Source organism: Falco rusticolus, chromosome W, assembly GCF_015220075.1.
Source record: "Falco rusticolus isolate bFalRus1 chromosome W, bFalRus1.pri, whole genome shotgun sequence".
NCBI lineage: Eukaryota > Metazoa > Chordata > Aves > Falconiformes > Falconidae > Falco > Falco rusticolus.
The window spans coordinates 1,828,443-1,847,191 of NC_051209.1; the positions used below are offsets into that span (position 1 = coordinate 1,828,443).

General features: G+C 42.7%; 1 pseudogene; it reads right to left on the reverse strand.

The window, feature by feature from the left end:
* Window positions 1–6,764: 6,764 nt before the first annotated feature.
* The window catches only part of LOC119140905, a 50,805-nt pseudogene continuing 38,820 nt past the window's right edge, over window positions 6,765–18,749 (reverse strand).

Genomic DNA, 18,749 nt, shown 5'->3' on the forward strand with positions numbered 1-18,749 from the left:
GCTGTGTCTCTGTGACATCCTGGATCTTGGTTCTTGACAATCAGCAAACTTCCCTTGAGTGTATATCAGCCTGGCAGATCAGTGCCTCGGTGCTTCTCAGTAGAGTCACCCACTGCTAGCACTCGCTGCTTCCTTTTGCAGCTTTTTGCAGCTTAGATGCTTGTATTTGTGGCTTACACCAATTTACTCATAGTGAATAGGTCTGGAATGAAAAGCATACTTGAAGTTCAGGTTAAATGCCTGTTAGTCTAAGTAATGAGAGAAAATAGGCAATATTAATCAATTTTTAACAAAGCAGGACACAGAAACTAGATGGTTATTTTCTGTTTTATAGGTTGTTCTTTATGTTGCGATGCATTTTTTCTTTATATTGCCCAAATGGTGTTTTAACTTAAAATTTTCTTTAAAATCTTTAGATCCAAAGTATTCTGAAACATCCCTTACTTTAATGCAAATTAATGGATTCACTGTGAATTCTAATTACATATTAAAAGAAAAACAGAGAAAGAAAACATTAACTTCTAGAATTAGTGGCATGGTCAAAATGTGTTAAAACTTTCTGTCTTCTGTGTAAAAGTCACAGAATGCTAATAGAAGGTTAATAGTTGCTTTTGCTGCCCCTTCCTCCACACTGGGAAAGAAGTATATTCTCAGTCAGTTTCTTAGGTTGATTTTTAAAGAAGTTGAAATAAATGAGTGGTCTGACTGATTCAGAAGCTATAAAAGATTACTAAGTACATCATGGATTACAAAGTTTTAAACATGTTTTTGAGGGAAGAAATAATTATGCCAACCAGCAGGAATCAGACGTTGAGAAGAATGTGTGGAAAAGTTATACCAGATCTCCTCTCTCCAACACAGTTTTAATTAAGTGAAATAATTAAATATCTAAAGCTCAATTAGCCTATAATAGCAATTTGAAAAATTCTGTGTTCTGTTTTCTTGAGCTTTTTGAAGAACAAGAAATTGGATATGCTGATGTTTTCCAGCCAACTAAAGGATGAAAATAAAAATGTCTCCATAGAAACAAAGCTTCTTTCTAGATGGTTTCTCAAGATATGCCTGAACTAGAAGCAGATGTCTGATTTGAGAACCTTCAGTGTAAATGAATGACTTATCAGCAGGTATTGGAAATAATGTGGAAGTCCTATTAAAGGGCCCTGGGTTCCTGTCACTCAGGAAGCCCCTGCCAAAAAAGGGTTGGTTGTCCAAATAAAATAGAATAAATTCTCATTAGGCTTTAGCTTTTCTCAGGAAATTATTTTCTCTGCATGTTCTTTCTCCTGTGAATCTGAACATAAGTTGTTTCTTCTGTTCATCTATTCTGCTGGCTCTCACTTTCTCCACCTCTTTTTGGATTAACACTTGATATGTGCTGCTACTTTAAGAGTTGTGACATTTGTGATTTTTAACCCCCCAACCCTCTTTCCCCCACCTCCTGTGATAAAATAACAACCAGAAAAGAAATCTAACAAGGCATTGCATGCCTGTTGAGAGAGAACAACCTTGATTTAAGGAGAGAACAGAAAATATGTGACAGGGGAAGTGGATCAGCAAAGTTATAGACGGCTAATTTCTCCAGTTTGTGTGAATTTATAGATTATGTTGTAGCCCTTGACAGTATAACACCAAGTGTTGCTAAAAAGAAAAAGATTTTTCTTTTAGAGGGACCACAACTTTGAAAGAGTTTCGATAAATGTGTCAGCTTTGATTACTGATGATACACTTCTAGGATTCAAAATCAGATTATAGGGGGTTTTTTTGGTGTTCGGTGTGTCGTTGTAGTCATCTCCGTGTCCCCCCGTCCCCCCCCATCTGACTAAGAAGTATGTACATTTTGGTTTTTCTTTCCTTTTGAAATTATTGAGAAAATTTATCTGCAGTTAATAATGTGTTGTTCTAATTTAACATTTGTGCTGCATTTGCACTTTCTAGCATCAATTTTGGACCCAGACACCATTGCACTAAGCACTGTGCAAATGCAAGGCTAGAATTTGTTTACTTACAGCCAACAGATGAAAAACTTTATCACAGACCTTTCAGAAGCAGACAGGACATGTTTTCCAATGTTTCTAGATTGAAAGTCAAGACCATATTCCCCGCTGCTCATCTCTGCTTTTTTTCAGTGTCTAAGATGTACATAGTGATGCTTTTAATAATACTCAAATGGATAAATGTGAATAAACACAAAACAAGGCTTCTGAAAAGCCTCAGTATTACTATGCAGCGTTGTTGTGGGTTAACTAAGCACCACAGCTTGCTCACTTCTCCCCCCACCCCAAGTGGAACAGGGGAAAAGGAAAGGAAGAGTAAAAGCAAGAAAACTTGGCGATTAAGATAAAACAGCAAAAAAATTGTTTAGTAAGTGAAGGCTAAGTGGATAAAGAGAGAATAAAAAAAAACCCCAACAAGTGATGCAAAGGTAATCACCCACCACCTCCTGTAGGTAGACTGATGCCCAGACAGTTCCTGATCAGAAGATGGCTAACCCCCCCCTAAAATCCCCTCTTTTCCCTTAATTGCCAAGCATGACATAATACGCTATGGAATATTGTAGGGGACTAAAATAAGTTGACCTTGTAGAGGAACAAGGCTGAATTGGCAGAGCTGTTAGTGTACAGATAAGCGGCCAAATTTGGCAGTGAAACCCCAAGAGTGTGAACAGCTCGTAATAAGTAACTGCTTTGCTACACATAGACAAATTCCCAGGTGCTTGCTGCACGTAGCCACATTCCAGGGCAGAACTTGGGTAGATAAGCATTTGTATATAACTAGCATTTATGTATGCAATAAACGATCTCACTTCTTCACTGACTTGGTGTCCTGGTTTAACCCCAGCCGGCAACCAAGTACCACACAGCCACTTGCTCACTCCCCCCCACCCGGAGGGGTGGGGAGGAGAATCAGAAAGGAATGTAAAACTTGAGGGTTGAGATAAGAACAATTTAATAATTTAAACAGAATAAAGAGGTAAGAACAACAACAATAACAATAATAACAATTAAAACAGAAAGGTGGGGGAAAAGGGTAAAATCCAAAGGAAAAGGGAAAAGGAAAAAAACAAGTGATGCACAGTACAACTGCTCACCACTCTCTGACCGATGCCCAGCCAGCCCCCAAGCAACGATCCCCCCAGCTAACCCTCCAAGTTTTATATACCAAGCATGACGTCCCATGGTATGGAATACCTCTTTGGCTGGTTCAGGTCAGCTGACCTGGCTGTGTCCCTTCCCAGTCTCACATTCTTTACATCTTGCCCAGTCTGAACAGGCCCAAGACCTGCTGCTTGAGCTATCTCTTCTTTAATTTGTTCAAAGGCTTGTTGTTGCTCCGGACCCCATTTAAAATCATTCTTCTTTTGGGTCACATGATAAAGAGGGCTTACAATCAGACTGTAATTTGGAAAGTACATTTTCCAAAAACTGATGACACCTAAGAAAGCCTGAGTTTCTTTTTTATTAGTTGGTGGAGACATCGCTGCTGTTTTGTTGATCACATCCACTGGGATTTCACGACGTCCATCTTGCCATTTTATTCCCCAAAACTGGATCTCCTGTGTGGGTCCCTTGACTTTACGCTGTTTTATGGCAAAACCAGCTTTCAGAAGGATTTGGACTATTTTCTCCCTTTTCTTGAAAACTTCTTCTGCTGTATCACCCCATATGATGATGTCATCAATGTATTGCAGATTTTTTGGAGCTCCACCCTGTTCTAGTGCAGCCTGGATCAGCAGATGGTAGGGCTGTGTTTCCACCCCTGGGGCAGTTGATTCCAGATGTATTGGACGCCCCTCCAAGTTGAAAAAAACCTGTGGCCTGCACTCCGCAGCCAAAGGGATTGAGAAAAAAGCATTTGCACTATCAATAGTGGCATACCACTTGGCTGCCTTTGATTCCAGTTCATATTGAAGTTCTAGCATGTCTGGTAAGGCAGCACTCAATGGTGCCGTGACTTCATTCAGGCCACGATAGTCCACTGTTAGTCTCCACTCTCCATTAGATTTTCACATTGGCCATATGGGGCTATTAAAGGGTGAGTGGGGCCTGCTGATCACTCCTTGGTTCTCTAGTTGGTGAATCAGCTCCTGGATGGGAATCAAGGAGTCTTGGTTTGTGTGGTGTAGGGAATGGAGGCAGTGAGTTGTTTTGACATTGATAATATGCAGCTGTGGCCTTGCTTTGACGATGTGCAGCTGTGATCCTGCAGCAAAGAGGTAAATAACTTTGAGGGAGTATGAGAAGAAACCCAGGTGAGACAGAAACAAAGGAGGAATGTGATCTCACCTCTAGAAAATAAGGATACAGTGTGAACAGCAGAGAGTAGCCTATAGTGAACAGCGGCTGGGTGCGTGGACAGTAGAGTTTGACCAATAATAAAGCTTTTAGCAGCGCGTGTACAGAGTATAAACTTATAAAAGCTGTAACTAACTAACAATAAAAGTCTGCTTCACCATCCTTGCAATGTCTGTGCCTCGTACGCCACAAATGGCGCCCCACAGTGGGGTTTTTTAAGGAGGGAGGCTCACAGAGCCCGAACCGGTGGCATAGCCCGACTGAACCAGGAGCCACGGAAAATTTTGTGCACCCATCACCTTAAAAAACAGATGAATAGTTGGGAACGATGGGCGGGAAGTTATCCCGAGATCAACAGCGCAGCCTGGATGTATTGCGACGGCTGCTTGCAACTCAGCAATGAGCTGTGGCGGGTCCGCAGCTAGTGACTCTGTTAGAATGGATCCGTGACAAAGTGCTGGACTTTCCACCTGATGGCACTTTGCAAATTTCTGCCTGGCAAGCGGTCGGCAGACGATTGTATGATGCTGCCGCGGAGGGGGACTCCGCGGTGGGGAATACATTTAGCAACCTTGTGGCAAATTCTAGCTACTCTTCTTCAAGTTTCGACTAATTCTACTAATGGTGCTAAACCAGGTGAGGCTGTAAATTCCAACAACAGCGTGAGCACTGAACCAGGGGAGGCTGTAAATTCCACTGACAGCACGGCTCTTCTCAACACACCGTCAACGATGGCAACTCCGTCTGAACCTCCTCTGCCCCCAAAGCTCCTGTCACCGATTGCAGCGACCCTCACAACACAGGACCAAGTGTGGGAACAGTACAACTGTTAAGTTCAGACTGGGCAAGATGTGAAGAACATGCTCTATAGTAATTATTCCATTATACTAATGGAATTGTAGAAAGGACCAATGGTCTCTTAAAACGACTTTTGAAACCTCACGAGGGAAATTGGGATGTCCGCTTGTGGGAAGCTGTTAAAGGTGTAAATGATAGATGAGGGGTAAACGGATGCCCCAAAATAACCGCTTTTTGCCCAACGGCTCCTTCCTTGATTCCCTCATTAAAGGGACCAAATGATTTAAAGAACCCAGCTCACTTCCCAGGGCAACCCGTTCTGGTGGCACTTCCTACTGTGGGAAACATACCACTGGTACTGAAAGCCCCACTGAATGCATGTGCTTGGGTGGCCTCTGATGCCCTGGGAAAGGAACATAAGATAAATACCCATCATTTTAACTCTTTTTGCCTCAGGGAGGCAAACTCTGTTGTTTTATTTTTGCAGGAGAACTCCGAGGGACACTGAGAACATGAACTATAAATAGATGAAAATTCAAAGCCCTAAATTTTAAAATTACTAATAGTAAAATTGGACTGGTACTACTTTTTTGTATTTTCCCACTTACGCATAACCAAAAGGGTGCTGAATGGCCTTGGTCTAAAGTTACTGTTGGGTATACTGGTTTTACCGGGCAGTATCCAAAGAATCACTTTCCAAATTTGGCCACTGTAGTACTGCATGATGATAAGCCCTATTCCCCACTTGAATGGGAGTGGGATAGGAAAGACTGGATCAGAACCTTGACTGGAATAATTGGAGAAAAGATTACGGTAGGATGTAGAAAAGTGGAAGGACTTCTCTATGAAAAGGCCTCTTTAATTACCATCTCTGGGAATCTTTTGGATCCAAATTTAACAACCAGAATTCACCCCAGTATTTCAGCAAAACTTTGTCATACTGCTGAGTGGGAATGTGATAAGCAAGAATACCTTATTATGTGCTGTCGCCAAAAGCACGTCGGCAATTATACCACCCTGGACCCAAGTACCAACAACGTTGAGATCTCTAAATCTTGTAAAAATGACAAGACTGACTGTTGGTATAACTTCACCTTGACGAGGCCTGTCTATGTGGTGTGTAATTGGCGAAGCAATCCGGCAAACCAATCAGATCTATTGAGTCTGACCTTCAAATTCAAAATAAATGCTGTAACTAAAACCCCAGTGATGCTTGTTGCAATAGTCACACACCATGGCATGGACACCACCCTCACACTAAATGATAAAAATAAAGTTTTACCCCCTTTTATGGTGGCTCAGGGTGACAACATCTCCATACGATGCAGATTAATTACTGAGTCCCTTATTGTGCCAACAAACAGCTATGGAGTTGAACCCCATGGTTCTATTTTGTCATGTAAAAACCAAAGCCAAGACTGTTGGCTGAATCCGTTCTCTATCTCCCTTGGCCTTGCACCTGTCTTCCCTAACAGCTGCAGCTTGTTACAGCCACGGGTGGGTAGTACAACAAAGTTACTTGGTCTCAGGATTCAAGAATAGATCAAGGCCACTTTCTTGTTAACTTCAGCACAACAACTTCAGCACAATTCTAATTCCAGGCCTATTCTAATTCCAGGCCTGGATTGTGCAGATCTTTAGGGATTCTGTGGCCACTCTTCTGCAGCCATTCTTCTACAAGGTAATAGCTAAATTGAAGAAACCTGGAAAAGCTGCGATCTGCAGCTCTACACCGAACTCTGGACTCCGCTTTTCACCTTCCAGGTTCCACCCGCCTCCGACCTCCAGCTCCCTAATCGGACAACTTCCCTTTGGGTCCGATGCACAGAGACTTCCGCATTTAAGCGAACAGCATTTAAGCTGAACCGCATTTAATCGAATAAATGGGTCCCTGTTCGGGTGCCAGATGAAGAGGGTCCCCCGTGGAGAGTCGGCCAAGTCACGACAATCACACCTATATGGCTACATGCCGTGCTCACTTTATTAAACAAACAGGTCATATTTATAACTTAAACCAACCGCTCACAAGACTTTACACACAGGTGATTGGATAAAAGTCTCTGCCCACGCGGGCGTCCGTGTCGCTGATCGGTGAGCATGCTGCAGGCGCCTGATCAGTGTGCCGATGAGAGTGTGCTGATTTCGCGGTTCCCAGGACTTGCTCTGCACCTGGCTTCTTGTTTGTGCAGAGCTTGTTTTCCTTCTCCCACTGCTTGTTCCCAGAACTATTTAAAACTGCTCTGCAGCTTCAACTAACAGGCCTGGGTTGTCCAACCCGGACAATGGTAACATATGTCCTCGGTCCTTTAAAAATCCCTCTACACTTCACCTTCTCTAATAATCGAGGCAGCCACTGATTGTATCCATAACGTGCCCGGATACAACTAAGAGCCAAAGAAAGGTTATTTTGGATTATACCAAGTGCATCTACAATCAATTCGTGATCTTCCACATTCACCTTTTCCCATTTTGGTAGCACATCTGCTAACTGCCACTGGTTAGTTCCCAGAGCCAATAGGGAAGATTGCAAAGGTCGTTGCAATCCTGCCAGATCATTAGCTGTAGTTGCCAATTTGTTCATTAATATCTCTGAGTCAATGCCATTCAGAACCCCCAATCCTGTTCCCAAAACACCAGTTAGGTCTCTCCAAGTCCATTTCCCAGAAGGTGTCCGTTTCTGCAGCCAGGTTATCCATCCCTCGTAAGAGGGTTTTAGGAAAGGAGAGCAGGCTGGCTGAATATCTGAAACATTAACTTGCATCAACAACTCAACTCGTTTAAGAGACCATTCTGGATTAAACAACATTTGTTGCTGACCTGTATTTCTGATTATGTATGGTCCAATTTCAAAAAATTTTGGATTGGGTAGAGCCATTGGTTGAGTGGTAGGTGTAATGACTTCCATCCTGAGTTCACCCCAGTATTTTGTGCTTTTTATACCACGCATAATCTTATAGGGGTACTGCACTGCAGTCAAATTCAGCCAACAGTCTTGGCTTTGGTTTTTACATGACAAAATAGAACCATGGGGTTCAACTCCATAGCTGTTTGTTGGCACAATAAGGGACTCAGTAATTAATCTGCATCGTATGGAGATGTTGTCACCCTGAGCCACCATAAAAGGGGGTAAAACTTTATTTTTATCATTTAGTGTGAGGGTGGTGTCCATGCCATGGTGTGTGACTATTGCAACAAGCATCACTGGGGTTTTAGTTACAGCATTTATTTTGAATTTGAAGGTCAGACTCAATAGATCTGATTGGTTTGCCGGATTGCTTCGCCAATTACACACCACATAGACAGGCCTCGTCAAGGTGAAGTTATACCAACAGTCAGTCTTGTCATTTTTACAAGATTTAGAGATCTCAACGTTGTTGGTACTTGGGTCCAGGGTGGTATAATTGCCGACGTGCTTTTGGCGACAGCACATAATAAGGTATTCTTGCTTATCACATTCCCACTCAGCAGTATGACAAAGTTTTGCTGAAATACTGGGGTGAATTCTGGTTGTTAAATTTGGATCCAAAAGATTCCCAGAGATGGTAATTAAAGAGGCCTTTTCATAGAGAAGTCCTTCCACTTTTCTACATCCTACCGTAATCTTTTCTCCAATTATTCCAGTCAAGGTTCTGATCCAGTCTTTCCTATCCCACTCCCATTCAAGTGGGGAATAGGGCTTATCATCATGCAGTACTACAGTGGCCAAATTTGGAAAGTGATTCTTTGGATACTGCCCGGTAAAACCAGTATACCCAACAGTAACTTTAGACCAAGGCCATTCAGCACCCTTTTGGTTATGCGTAAGTGGGAAAATACAAAAAAGTAGTACCAGTCCAATTTTACTATTAGTAATTTTAAAATTTAGGGCTTTGAATTTTCATCTATTTATAGTTCATGTTCTCAGTGTCCCTCGGAGTTCTCCTGCAAAAATAAAACAACAGAGTTTGCCTCCCTGAGGCAAAAAGAGTTAAAATGATGGGTATTTATCTTATGTTCCTTTCCCAGGGCATCAGAGGCCACCCAAGCACATGCATTCAGTGGGGCTTTCAGTACCAGTGGTATGTTTCCCACAGTAGGAAGTGCCACCAGAACGGGTTGCCCTGGGAAGTGAGCTGGGTTCTTTAAATCATTTGGTCCCTTTAATGAGGGAATCAAGGAAGGAGCCGTTGGGCAAAAAGCGGTTATTTTGGGGCATCCGTTTACCCCTCATCTATCATTTACACCTTTAACAGCTTCCCACAAGCGGACATCCCAATTTCCCTCGTGAGGTTTCAAAAGTCGTTTTAAGAGACCATTGGTCCTTTCTACAATTCCATTAGTATAATGGAATAATTACTATAGAGCATGTTCTTCACATCTTGCCCAGTCTGAACTTAACAGTTGTACTGTTCCCACACTTGGTCCTGTGTTGTGAGGGTCGCTGCAATCGGTGACAGGAGCTTTGGGGGCAGAGGAGGTTCAGACGGAGTTGCCATCGTTGACGGTGTGTTGAGAAGAGCCGCACTGTCGGTGGAATTTACAGCCTCCCCTGGTTCAGTGCTCGAGCTGTTGTTGGAATTTACAGCCTCTTCTGGTTTAGCAGTTAGTAGAATTAGTCGAAACTTGAAGAAGAGTAGCTAGAATTTGCCACAAGGTTGCTAAATGTATTCCCCACCGCGGAGTCCCCCTCCGCGGCAGCATCATACAATCGTCTGCCGACCGCTTGCCAGGCAGAAATTTGCAAAGTGCCATCAGGTGGAAAGTCTGGCACTTTGTCACGGATCCATTCTAACAGAGTCATTAGCTGCGGACCCGTCACAGCTCTCTACTGAGTTGCAAGCAGCCGTCGCAATACATCCAGGTTGCGCTGTTGATCTCAGGATAACTTCCCTCCCATCGTTCCCAACTATTCATCTGTTTTTTAAGGTGATGGGTGCACAAAATTTTCCGTGGCTCCTGGTTCAGTCGGGCTATGCCACCGGTTCGGGCTCTGTGAGCCTCCCTCCTTAAAAAACCCCACTGTGGGGCGCCATTTGTGGCATACGAGGCACAGACATTGCAAGGATGGTGAAGCAGACTTTTATTGTTAGTTAGTTACAGCTTTTATAAGTTTATACTCTGTACACGCGCTGCTAAAAGCTTTATTATTGGTCAAACTCTACTGTCCACGCACCCAGCCGCTGTTCACTATAGGCTACTCTCTGCTGTTCACACTGTATCCTTATTTTCTAGAGGTGAGATCACATTCCTCCTTTGTTTCTGTCTCACCTGGGTTTCTTCTCATACTCCCTCAAAGTTATTTACCTCTTTGCTGCAGGATCACAGCTGCACATCGTCAAAGCAAGGCCACAGCTGCATATTATCAATGTCAAAACAACTCACTGCCTCCATTCCCTACACCACACAAACCAAGACTCCTTGATTCCCATCCAGGAGCTGATTCACCAACTAGAGAACCAAGGAGTGATCAGCAGGCCCCACTCACCCTTTAATAGCCCCATATGGCCAATGTGAAAATCTAATGGAGAGTGGAGACTAACAGTGGACTATCGTGGCCTGAATGAAGTCACGCCGCCATTGAGTGCTGCAGTGCCGGACATGCTAGAACTTCAATATGAACTGGAATCAAAGGCAGCCAAGTGGTATGCCACTATTGATAGTGCAAATGCATTTTTCTCAATCCCTTTGGCTGCGGAGTGCAGGCCACAGGTTTTTTTCAACTTGGAGGGGCGTCCAATACATCTGGAATCAACTGCCCCAGGGGTGGAAACACAGCCCTACCATCTGCTGATCCAGGCTGCACTAGAACAGGGTGGAGCTCCAAAAAATCTGCAATACATTGATGACATCATCATATGGGGTGATACAGCAGAAGAAGTTTTCAAGAAAGGGGAGAAAATAGTCCAAATCCTTCTGAAAGCTGGTTTTGCCATAAAACAGAGTAAAGTCAAGGGACCCGCACAGGAGATCCAGTTTTGGGAATAAAATGGCAAGATGGACGTCGTGAGATCCCAATGGATGTGATCAACAAAATAGCAGCGATGTCTCCACCAACTAATAAGAAAGACACTCAGGCTTTCTTAGGTGTCATCAGTTTTTGGAGAATGCACAAATTACAGTTTGATTGTAAGCCCTCTTTATCACGTGACCTGAAAAAGAATGATTTTAAATGGGGTCCTGAGCAACGACAAGCCTTTGAACAAATTAAAGAAGAGATAGCTCAAGCAGCAGGTCTTGGGCCTGTTCAGACTGGGCAAGATGTAAAGAATGTGAGACTGGGAAGGGACACAGCCAGGTCAGCTGACCTGAACCAGCCAAAGAGGTATTCCATACCATGGGACGTCATGCTTGGTATATAAAACTTGGAGGGTTAGCTGGGGGGATCGTTGCTTGGGGGCTGGCTGGGCATCGGTCAGAGAGTGGTGAGCAGTTGTACTGTGCATCACTTGTTTTTTTCCTTTTCCCTTTTCCTTTGGATTTTATCCTTTTCCCCCACCTTTCTGTTTTAATTGTTATTATTGTTATTGTTGTTGTTCTTACCTCTTTATTCTGTTTAAATTATTAAATTGTTCTTATCTCAACCCTCAAGTTTTACATTCCTTTCTGATTCTCCTCCCCACCCCTCCGGGTGGGGGGGAGTGAGCAAGTGGCTGTGTGGTACTTGGTTGCCGGCTGGGGTTAAACCAGGACACCAAGTCAGTGAAGAAGTGAGATCGTTTATTGCATACATAAATGCTAGTTATATACAAATGCTTATCTACCCAAGTTCTGCCCTGGAATGTGGCTACGTGCAGCAAGCACCTGGGAATTTGTCTATGTGTAGCAAAGCAGTTACTTATTACGAGCTGTTCACACTCTTGGGGTTTCACTGCCAAATTTGGCCGCTTATCTGTACACTAACAGCTCTGCCAATTCAGCCTTGTTCCTCTACAAGGTCAACTTATTTTAGTCCCCTACAATATTCCATAGCGTATTATGTCATGCTTGGCAATTAAGGGAAAAGAGGGGATTTTAGGGGGGGGTTAGCCATCTTCTGATCAGGAACTGTCTGGGCATCAGTCTACCTACAGGAGGTGGTGGGTGATTACCTTTGCATCACTTGTTGGGGTTTTTTTTTATTCTCTCTTTATCCACTTAGCCTTCACTTACTAAACAATTTTTTTGCTGTTTTATCTTAATCGCCAAGTTTTCTTGCTTTTACTCTTCCTTTCCTTTTCCCCTGTTCCACTTGGGGTGGGGGGAGAAGTGAGCAAGCTGTGGTGCTTAGTTAACCCACAACAACGCTGCATAGTAATACTGAGGCTTTTCAGAAGCCTTGTTTTGTGTTTTATTCACATTTATCCATTTGAGTATTATTAAAAGCATCACTATGTACATCTTAGACACTGAAAAAAAGCAGAGATGAGCAGCGGGGAATATGGTCTTGACTTTCAATCTAGAAACATTGGAAAACATGTCCTGTCTGCTTCTGAAAGGTCTGTGATAAAGTTTTTCATCTGTTGGCTGTAAGTAAACAAATTCTAGCCTTGCATTTGCACAGTGCTTAGTGCAATGGTGTCTGGGTCCAAAATTGATGCTAGAAAGTGCAAATGCAGCACAAATGTTAAATTAGAACAACACATTATTAACTGCAGATAAATTTCTCAATAATTTCAAAAGGAAAGAAAAACCAAAATGTACATACTTCTTAGTCAGATGGGGGGGACGGGGGGACACGGAGATGACTACAACGACACACCGAACACCAAAAAAACCCCCTATAATCTGATTTTGAATCCTAGAAGTGTATCATCAGTAATCAAAGCTGACACATTTATCGAAACTCTTTCAAAGTTGTGGTCCCTCTAAAAGAAAAATCTTTTTCTTTTAGCAACACTTGGTGTTATACTGTCAAGGGCTACAACATAATCTATAAATTCACACAAACTGGAGAAATTAGCCGTCTATAACTTTGCTGATCCACTTCCCCTGTCACATATTTTCTGTTCTCTCCTTAAATCAAGGTTGTTCTCTCTCAACAGGCATGCAATGCCTTGTTAGATTCTTTTCTGGTTGTTATTTTATCACAGGAGGTGGGGGAAAGAGGGTTGGGGGGTTAAAAATCACAAATGTCACAACTCTTAAAGTAGCAGCACATATCAAGTGTTATCCAAAAAGAGGTTGGAGAAAGTGAGAGCCAGCAGAATAGATGAACAGAAGAAACAACTTATGTTCAGATTCACAGGAGAAAGAACATGCAGAGAAAATAATTTCCTGAGAAAAGCTAAAGCCTAATGAGAATTTATTCTATTTTATTTGGACAACCAACCCTGTTTTGGCAGGGGCTTCCTGAGTGACAGGAACCCAGGGCCCTTTAATAGGACTTCCACATTATTTCCAATACCTGCTGATAAGTCATTCATTTACACTGAAGGTTCTCAAATCAGACATCTGCTTCTAGTTCAGGCATATCTTGAGAAACCATCTAGAAAGAAGCTTTGTTTCTATGGAGACATTTTTATTTTCATCCTTTAGTTGGCTGGAAAACATCAGCATATCCAATTTCTTGTTCTTCAAAAAGCTCAAGAAACAGAACACAGAATTTTTCAAATTGCTATTATAGGCTAATTGAGCTTTAGATATTTAATTATTTCACTTAATTAAAACTGTGTTGGAGAGAGGAGATCTGGTATAACTTTTCCACACATTCTTCTCAACGTCTGATTCCTGCTGGTTGGCATAATTATTTCTTCCCTCAAAAACATGTTTAAAACTTTGTAATCCATGATGTACTTAGTAATCTTTTATAGCTTCTGAATCAGTCAGACCACTCATTTATTTCAACTTCTTTAAAAATCAACCTAAGAAACTGACTGAGAATATACTTCTTTCCCAGTGTGGAGGAAGGGGCAGCAAAAGCAACTATTAACCTTCTATTAGCATTCTGTGACTTTTACACAGAAGACAGAAAGTTTTAACACATTTTGACCATGCCACTAATTCTAGAAGTTAATGTTTTCTTTCTCTGTTTTTCTTTTAATATGTAATTAGAATTCACAGTGAATCCATTAATTTGCATTAAAGTAAGGGATGTTTCAGAATACTTTGGATCTAAAGATTTTAAAGAAAATTTTAAGTTAAAACACCATTTGGGCAATATAAAGAAAAAATGCATCGCAACATAAAGAACAACCTATAAAACAGAAAATAACCATCTAGTTTCTGTGTCCTGCTTTGTTAAAAATTGATTAATATTGCCTATTTTCTCTCATTACTTAGACTAACAGGCATTTAACCTGAACTTCAAGTATGCTTTTCATTCCAGACCTATTCACTATGAGTAAATTGGTGTAAGCCACAAATACAAGCATCTAAGCTGCAAAAAGCTGCAAAAGGAAGCAGCGAGTGCTAGCAGTGGGTGACTCTACTGAGAAGCACCGAGGCACTGATCTGCCAGGCTGATATACACTCAAGGGAAGTTTGCTGATTGTCAAGAACCAAGATCCAGGATGTCACAGAGACACAGCCACAACTGGTAAAAAGCACAGACTACTATCCCCTACTTCTTTTCCATGTGGACACCAATGACACAGCCAAGCATAATTTAGGCAAGGTCAAGCAGGACTTCAGAGCGCTGGGGGCACAAGTGAAGGGGACAGGGGCCCAAGTGATCTTCTCCTCTATCTTGAAAGTTAGAGATAGGTGTGTGGGCAGATGTTGACCCATCATGCAGATCAACACCTGGCTTTGCGGCTGGTGTCGTCACCCAGGGCTTTAGCTTCTATGATCACAGGACATTCTTAAATAAATACAGATTTTTGGGGAGGGCTGGGATCTACCTATCTAGAAGAGGAAGGAGACTCTGCTGGCAGATTGGCTGACTCGGTGAATTGCATTTTAAACTGATGAACTTGGGGGTGTGGGGGTGGGGGGGTGGGGTGTCCAAAGCTGTGACACTTGTGTATTCACAAGCAACAGGGTAGATGAGTGCACCTACCAGAGTAGTGAGTGAGGAATGCCCCCCAACCCTCCAAAAAAGTTCCTCCAAAAGATGAGACAGTCCAAATGAAGTGTCTCTATTGCAATGCATGCAGCATGGGTAAGAAACAAGAGGAGCTGGAAACCACTGTGCAGCTAGAAAGCTATGATCTTCTTGCTATCACTGAAACTTGGTGGGATGAATAGCATGACTGGAGGACTGCAATCAACGGCTATAGACTGTTCAGGAGAGACAGGAAAGGAAGGAGGGGTGGGGGTTGCCCTCTACGTAAAAAAAATGATTGATTGCACAGAGCTGCCTGAAAAACAGCAGTGTACAGGTGAAGAGCTTATGGGTGAAAATTAGACACCAAGCCAACAAAGGAAACTTTGCGGTTGGTATTTACTACAGGCCATCTGATCAAGGGGAGGATGTTGATGAAGCATTCTTACTTCAAACTACATGAAGCATCACACTCCCAGGCCCTGATCCTGCTGAGAGACTTCAACCACTCTGACATCTGCTGGAAAAGAGGCACAGCAAGTTGTAAGCAGTCCAGGAGACTCTTGGAGTGCATTGAGGATAACTTGCTAAGCTAGGTGATTTCTAAGCCCAACCAGAGGAGATGCATTACTGTACCTGTTGCTCACCAATGCAGAGGAACTTATTGGAGAGGTCAAGACTGGTGGTACCCTGGGCTGCAGTGATCATGCCCCAGTGGTATTCATGATCTTGAGGGATACAGGCCAGATGAAAAATATAGTCTAGACCCTAAACATTAGGAAAGTGAACTTTCAGTTGTTTAAGGGACTGGTGGATGGGACCTCCTGGGGACCTGCCTTCAGTGATAAAGGAGCAGATAAGAGCTGGCAATTCTTTAAGGACATTTTTCTCAGAGCACAAGAACTCTCATTTTCCACGTGCAAGAAATCAGGCAAGGAAGGCAGGAGACCAGCATGGCTGAGTAAGGGCCTCCTGGTCAAACTGAAACACAAGAGGGAAATGCATAGGCATTGGAAGCAGGGACATCCATCCTGGGAAGAATATAGGGATACTGCTCAGGAATCCCTAACAGGATTAGGAAAGCTAAGGCACAGCTGGAGCTAAATTTAGCAAGGGACGTGAAGAATAATAAGGGCTTCTACTAGTAAGTTAGTCATAAAAGGACAACAAAAGAAACACCACTACCACCACCACCACCACCCCCCCTGAAAAATGAGACAGGGGATCTGGTGACAACTCACAAGGAGAAAGAAGAGGTACTCAACAATTTTTTTTGCCTCAGGCTTCACTGGCAATTGTTCTTCCCACATTTCTCAAGTCCCTGAATCTCAAGGCAGGGACTAGGGGAATGAAGTGCCTCCCATCATAGGAAAAGATCAGCTTCAAGACCACCTGAGGAACCTGGACATACACAAGTCCATGGAACCCAATGAGATGCATCCCAGGGTCCTGAGGGAACTGGCAGATGTAGTCACTAAGCCGCTCTCCATCATATTTGAAAAGTCATGGCAGTCAGGCAAAGTCCCTGGTGATTGGAAAAAGGGAAACATCACACCCATTCTTAAAAAGAGTGGAAAGGAGGACCCTGGGAACTCCTGACCAGTCAGCCTCACCTCTGTGTCCAGTAAGATCATGGAACAGATAGATCCTCCTGGAAGCTATGAAGATCATCTACGAAGATGAACAGAGGGCCTGTAGTGACAGAACAAGGGGCGACGGCTTTAAACTGAAAGAGGGTAGGTTTAGATTGGATATAAGGAAGAAACTTCTTATGGTTAGGGTGGTGAGGCACTGGAATAGGTTGCCCAGAGAAGTTGTGGATGCCCCATTCCTGGAAGTGTTCAAGGTCAGGTTGCATGGAACTTTGAGCAACCTGATCTAGTGGAAAATGTCCCTGCCCACAGCAGGGGCTTGGAACTAGATGACCTTTAAAGGTCCCTTCCAACCAAAACCATTCTGTGATTCTATAGATTTTAGTGACTGTGCATAGACACAGAGGCTTGGAACTTGACCATGTTTTGCAAAGAGTTTAAAGCATACTCTTTGTTTCTTGAGTCCATTATGATATTTCATTTTCAAAAGATTTAGTGTTAGACTTTCCTTGTATTGACCCTGTTAAGTATTATCCCTTCTCAAGCACTGCAGGGGGTCAGCAATTTTGACTCTGTTCTAACTCATATTCTACTTGATGTGTGAGGCCTCCTGTTGATGTTATCCTTTGGGCCCACACAAAGGACCTTGAGTTTTACAAGTTAGTATGCGCATCCTTCTTCAGATTAATCAACTCACTTGTAATGTTATGTAAGGAAGACTGGCCAGCACTTAGAGGAGCAGGGGTATGGCCCCGCGAAGGATCCTTTGAATTAAAGAAATTAGCTACCCTCTGGAAAATTTTGGAAGGTGAAAAAAAATTTCAGCAAATGGATTATTGATATGTATGGAATAATTTGGCTTATGACCACCATAAAGAGGATGATCAAAAACGAGTACGAAAACCTTGAGGAGAACTTCAGCTGCAGCAGCTGTGGGTAACTGCACCACCCTATACTCCTCCCTTTGTATTGCTTGTTGGTTCCCCCCCCAAATTGCCTCTGCTGTCCTCACTGCTTCTGCTGGGCCTTACTCTGTGTTTTCTAACGTTATCCCTAATCCTCTTGCAATGCAGCCAGTGGTGGAGAGATGGGTGTGTGCATGTGAACTGTTCCTCCCCCACCTCCAGTGTTACATGTATACACCCATCACCCCTGGAACCCCAGGGATTTGGTTATGTGGGGAAATCAAATGCCCAGGTTAAAGGAAGATGCAGGTCTATGTGCATTATTATTTTCCAATATATATTTGGGATATAATCCATCCTGGACTGATGTTAACCTGTTATTGAGAGAGTTGTTCCATCCAGGTCCAGACAGAAAGATAATTGAAAAGAATGTGGAATTATCCCTACAGCCAGGGGAAATCACACTGCCTGGCCTTAGGCTGATCCTAATTGGGATTATAATAATCAAACAGATAGAGATAATTGCTGAATAGTGGTTAGAAATCTGATAAATGTGATTAGAGCTTGCCAGGAGATAAGAGTAAATTGAACTAAAAGTACAGGAATGTAGACAGAGGCCAGGGGAACACCCCAGTGACTACTGGGGAAGATTGCAACAGGCTTTGTTGAAGTATGAGGGAATGATTCTCCAGAATTTTAATAATGAATTGGCAGCAAGTGTGTTTGTGGACCAAGCTGCCTCTGACACCTGCAACTATTTTAAGGATCATGTGCTGGGTTGGCAAGGAGAAAATTTAAAAGATATTATATTACCTGGAGGTTCTATATGTGTACAATATGTAGATGATTTGTTACTTGCCAGCAAGACATACAAAGATTGCTTGAAAGATACTATTTGTCTATGTACGGCTTTAGCAGAAAAAAAAGGTCACCATGCATCTCTTTCTAAGCTTCAGTTGTGTCAGCAGGAAGTAAAATATTTAGAATTCATATTAAAAGAAGGACAGAGATTAGTAGACCTAGAATGGGTCCAGGCTATTGTAGAAATACCTCAACCGGTAACAAAGAAAACAACTGTGAGGATTTTTAGGCACAATAGGATACTGCAGACCCTCGATACTGGGGCTAGAGGAGTTAAGCCAGCTATGGACAGATGCTACCAAGGCAGAGGAAGTTGATGTCCAGAGAGAGAAAAGACTTTCCAAACTATAAAAGGAGCTTT